This window comes from Micropterus salmoides, unplaced genomic scaffold, assembly GCF_014851395.1.
Source record: "Micropterus salmoides isolate LMB-PRFRI ecotype aquatic unplaced genomic scaffold, ASM1485139v1 Ms_hic_scaffold_2855, whole genome shotgun sequence".
Classification (NCBI taxonomy): domain Eukaryota; kingdom Metazoa; phylum Chordata; class Actinopteri; order Centrarchiformes; family Centrarchidae; genus Micropterus; species Micropterus salmoides.
The window spans coordinates 1-5468 of record NW_024042101.1 but is presented as its reverse complement, the minus strand read 5'-3'; the positions used below and the strand labels follow the sequence as shown (position 1 = coordinate 5468).

General features: G+C 40.0%; 1 pseudogene; it reads left to right on the top strand.

Moving 5' to 3' along the window:
* The first annotated feature begins 996 nt into the window (after positions 1 to 996).
* On the top strand, positions 997 to 5003 carry LOC119882042 (annotated as a pseudogene).
* The last annotated feature ends 465 nt before the right edge of the window (positions 5004 to 5468 follow it).

The following is a 5468-nucleotide window of genomic DNA, read 5'->3' as shown; positions in this document are numbered from 1 at the left end:
TTTTCCAACTTATCCTGTGAACCTAACCTCCTCGCGATGAGTTACTGATCTAGGTTTTATCTGATTTTGCTCTCTGAAACAGAAAACCCAGAGTTTCCCTCATCTCAGGTTTAACTATGGGGTGGTGATGGCGCATAGATAAAATGCTGCCTTTGGTGTGGGAGACCTGGGTTCGATTCCCACTGTGAGACATCACCCCTGAGCAAGACACTTAACCCCTAGTTGCTCCAGAGGTGTGCTGACATGTATAGCAATTGTAAGTCGCTTTGGATAAAAGCATCAGCTAAATGAAACTCAGAGTTTTCACCAAGCCTGCTTTCTGAAACCTGATAGACAGGCCATAATCACCCACAAGTCTAAACTAAACACAACATATGTGTATAATAACAACAGTTATTATACACATTAAGAGTGTAAAAATGAAACTAGAGATATTAATAAAGTTGTTTTTGAGGACAAATGGCACTCATTAGGCTGAATGACCCAATATATTTGATTTCATTTCATTTTTCATCCAATCACTGTTACTTTAAATATCACCCATGTCAGTCTTGCTAATTAATAATAAAAGTAACATTTATGTAAAACCTTTGGTGTATTCTGATTTTCAGAATCATACAACACTCAGTGCAGTGCCTTGAATAAAACTTCCCTCTAGTCCACTATGAATTTCATCATATATTAACTCTTGTGTTACTTGTATGCATTCCCTTGTTAACCTTTGAACTGGGTGTTCTATGTAAACTAATCTATATAAACAGTTGTACATTAACCGATAGGCCATACACTGAAATGAGTCCAGGAGCCCAAAAAAAAGCTCTTCTCCCTCCTTCAGCCTTTTTGTTTCACTACTTCATCTGGACTAAAAGACCTGGATTTGATAGTTGTAGACTACACCCCAACACACACACAAAATAAAACATACACACACAAAGGAAAACGTGCATATTGTCTCTGACTTTGTTATCTGTGAGACACTTCAAAATATGGCTGCAGTGGAAACTTTTTTCTGTACAGTACAACCATGCTGCTGGGCACTGTTGGAATCCTGCTCGCCTTGTATGTATTTTTCTGCAGCGTTGACCATCGAAGAAAGGAGCCTCCGGGACCCAGGCCACTGCCCTTGTTCGGCAATTTGCTGCAGCTGGATCTTAAGTCAACCTACAGCACGCTGTATGAGGTAACTAAATGATATGGGGAACTACATTGGCTCTCTCTAATCTTGTTCTTTGCCTTATGGATCGACAAAGGGGAATTAACATATGTATATTTGATTATATTCAATTTTTTAGTTCTGCAGTCCAATTCATGTTCTTTGTTTCAGCTCTCCAAGAAGTATGGACCAGTATTCAAGGTCCATTTTGGGCCCAATAAAGTGGTGGTGCTGGCAGGATACAAGACAGTCAAAAATGCTCTCGTCAGCTACGCAGACAAGTTTGGAGACCGATACTCCCCTTTATTACATGAGAGGATTAAAGGTCATGGTATGTCTTTTTCTTAATAAAATCTTTAATATAGAGTATGATAACATATAAGTACAAAGTCAAATAATAAACGAACAAAAGCAAAATCACAAAAAACTCTTCTTATTTCTAGTTTGTTTTATTTTGGTGAATCCCTTATCAGTATAATATATACATAACTGGTACAGATTAATTTTAACTTGCAAGTCATGTTTTATAGGGATTCTGTTTGCAAATGGAGAATCGTGGCAAGAGATGAGACGTTTTGCCCTCACCACCCTGAGAGACTTTGGGATGGGAAAAAGAATAGCTGAGGATAAAATTTTGGAGGAATGCGACCATCTAATCAAATTGTTTGAAGAGCATGAAGGTACGTAGTTAATATTTGTAAGTGATAATACACGACGAGGTGTTCAGATGTACAAAAATAACAGATGATGTAAAGAAGGTTCATCCTAATGCTGAGAGACATTTCCTCCACAAGGTCTGTTATTTTCCAAATCAAGACACCTCTATGTGTATTGTTATGCTCGCCACAGAAAATTATAATCATAAATCATCCATTTAAAAAAAAATTTGTAGCCACTGTAATTACTGGTGAGGTTTGTTTTAAAAGTAAATACTTTTCATGTTCCTACTTCTGTCTTTGTCACAATGGGAAAAACCCAAATGAAGGCAAAGGAAGGAACTGATGCAATGATTATTTACAAAATAAGGGCAGAGGCTTAGAGAAGGTTTACTTCAAAGCGAAGATTTATGGTATAAAAGAGTTTATGCCATAAAAGGTTTACCTGTTCCAGGTGAGGTTACGTTCAGAGTTATGAATTTAAATTGACTATTTCACTTTGATTTGGCCCAAAATGATGGGAATATAGTCTATCCTTCGTTACGGGAACCTGTCAGACCTAAATACAATTCTAGTCTGAGCGGAGGCCCTTTGGCTCGACTCGCCTTTGTTTGGTTTCCATTGTAGAAATGTTGCACCTGTACCTGCTTCCAGGTACTTTTTTTCCTATCACCTCACCTCCTTCCAGGTTCCAAGCGAGCTGAAGGATACTTAATTGTAATGTGAATACACGACAGACTGCTGATTGGTCTGAGAGAATATTCACTATTCACTGCATCATCGGCCAGCCTCCCGCTCACAGAGCCCTCTGCTCCCGCCGTCACACAGACCACTGCAGCAACAACGGCAGAGGAAAACACAGCTGGAAGGTTTTCATACCGCATATCTGTCTTTACATTCTGAGTAATATTGAAAGGTTTTAACCATAGTCTAAATATTTTAAGAGCTGTGTGAGTCACTGGTCTGTGTGTCGCATTGAACATTACGTCGCAGCAGATGTATGTGGTGTCGCTATGATGACAAGCTACGTACTATCTCTGGGTACTATCTGCAATGGAAAACGGAGCAGGGTTGAGTAGAGTCGAGTCTATCAATTTGCACTATGGTAGCATTTTTCGGCAAGGCAGCATAGATCATCAGAACACCGGCAACAGTTCAACATTTAGTCCTAATGGTAAGATGTGGAACAATGATGTCGTGTGGTTGTGGACTTGAGTAACTTATACCATCTGCTAGGTTACGGTCGCAGTCTGAAGGCTTTGATTTGGATCACACTACCTTGTTACTTACGACCCGCCCTTCTCTGCTTGGCTGATTGGCTAGTAGTCCTTACCTGGGAACTGCGCATGTGAAACTCCCAACAAAGATTTTGTACAAGTAAGATGCATCACTCTGTAGCTCAAGAGCCGAGTGTACAACACATAGGGTGAAAAGAGGAGCTGAAGCAATGTGGTTTATGAGAAAAATATGGTGTTTTTTGAAAGTTAAACCATATAAACCTGTTCTAGTACAACCCCTAATTAAGATTTTTTGGACCTGAAAATGAGCACAATACAACCTCTTTAAAATTTCAAAGCTCTACAATGTGCCCAGTCATCTAGTAATCACATCAAGTAGCTGGCTATTTAAAAACGATAATATTCGTTGTGTGGTTCATCAACGGTGATAAATTATCCGAAAGTCCCGCGAGGTGCGGACAACTCAGCACAAGAACGGTGAAGCTGGGCCTCTGCTCCACACACACACACCTATTGAAGCACTTTTATTGAAAGTTTTTCTTTTTCTTTTTTTCTTTTTCTTTTTACATGTTTATTACCTTATTGGGAGAAAACTGGTGGATCTATGTAAAATCAGCACCCCCATATCGCCAAAATGGGATGATCCTTATTTCACTAGTATCGAACGTTCGACAATTGGGGGTCAGCATATATATATATTAGTGTGTGTGTAAAATATATTCATATTAATGTCCACTGCTCATTTGATATAGGCAAACCGGCGCTAAACGTTTTGAGAAGGAACTCGCCTCTGGTGTGCAGATGGGTGGGGCAGTCAGGTAATGGTGAAAGGAGGGAAAGTTAGAGGGCATCTAGTGGATGAGTGGAAAATGGCAAGGAAGGGGCCTGATGCATTGGGAATTGTGACAGTCTTAATAATTAAATTCTTTCTGGCTGCCATTTACAGAGAAACCATTTGATACAACAAGTCCAGTAAATTATGCAACATCCAAATCATCTCTTCAATCGTGTATGGAAGAAGATTTGAATACAATGACCCCCGATTCAAAAACTTGGTGAGAAGAGCCAACGAGAACATCCGTATTTCTGGATCTGCACCAATCCAGGTGAGCTTCATGTTTCCTTTTTAATTTATGAAGTCTAACTACTTGGGTTGTTTTAATCTACATTGTCTTTAATAATCTCTGTTGTTTTTACTGTTGTGTCACAGCTTTACAACATGTTTCCCAGGTTGTTTGGTTGGATCAAAAATCGGCAGCTGATAAAAGAAAATGCAGAGATGACTGTCAGAGATGTCAAAGATTTAATCAAGCATTTAAAAGAAACGTTGAACCCTCAAATTTGCAGAGGGCTTGTGGACTGTTTTCTTATTCGGAAACAGAAAGATGATGTAAGACAACATGTTTTGTGTTTTTCATGTTAAAAAAAGAACAGCAATGTTGCATACATCTGTTTTATAATACGTGAATGTTCTTTCTGTTAGGATCTTTTGTTAAGGACACTCACTTCAATGAGAAGAACTTGATATATACAGTGACCAATCTGTTTGCAGCTGGTACTGATACCACAGCAGCTACACTGAGATGGGGTCTGGTGCTTATGGCCAAATATCCACATATGCAAGGTAAAGGGAGAGATGAGGCTTGTGAATATTTCCTCCTAATGTGTGCATTTATGTTTAAGAATGTAAAAGGATACTGTGAGCTGTTAGCATGGCTGTAGACTCATTAATGCTGTCAAGGAACATTAATGTATTATTTTGTGTGTTCAGACCAGGTCCAGGAGGAGCTGGGCAGGGTGGTAGGAAGCCGTCAGGTCCGGGTAGATGACCGGAAAAACCTGCCGTACACTGATGCTGTTATCCATGAGACACAGAGACTGGCTAACATTGTCCCCATGGCTCTTCCACACAAAACCAGCTGTGATGTCACCTTCCAGGGCTACTTTATCAAAAAGGTCAGGTGCTCGCATCTGAAATATATATCACAAAATATTTTTACAGGAAAGAACTTTGAAATGTTCTTTCATTCTACTGCTGCTCTAAGTGATGATGGAACAGAATATGTGGATATGACACATGCCTTTGGTGTGGGAGACCGGGGTTCGATTCCCACTGTGACACATCCATCCATGTGTCCCTGAACAAGACCGTTACTCCCGAGCAATCTCTGAAATACACTCACTGGCTACTTAATTAGGTACACCTTGCTAGTACCGGGTTGGACCCCCTTTTGCCTTCAGAACTGCCTTAATTCTTCAAGGTGAACAAGGTGTTGGAAACATTCCTCAGAGACTTTGGTCCATATTGACATGACAGCATCACACAGTTGCTGCAGATTTGTCAAATCTCCTGTTCCACCACATCCCAAAGGTGCTCTATTAGGTTGAGATCTGGTGACTGTGGAGGCCATTGGAGTACAG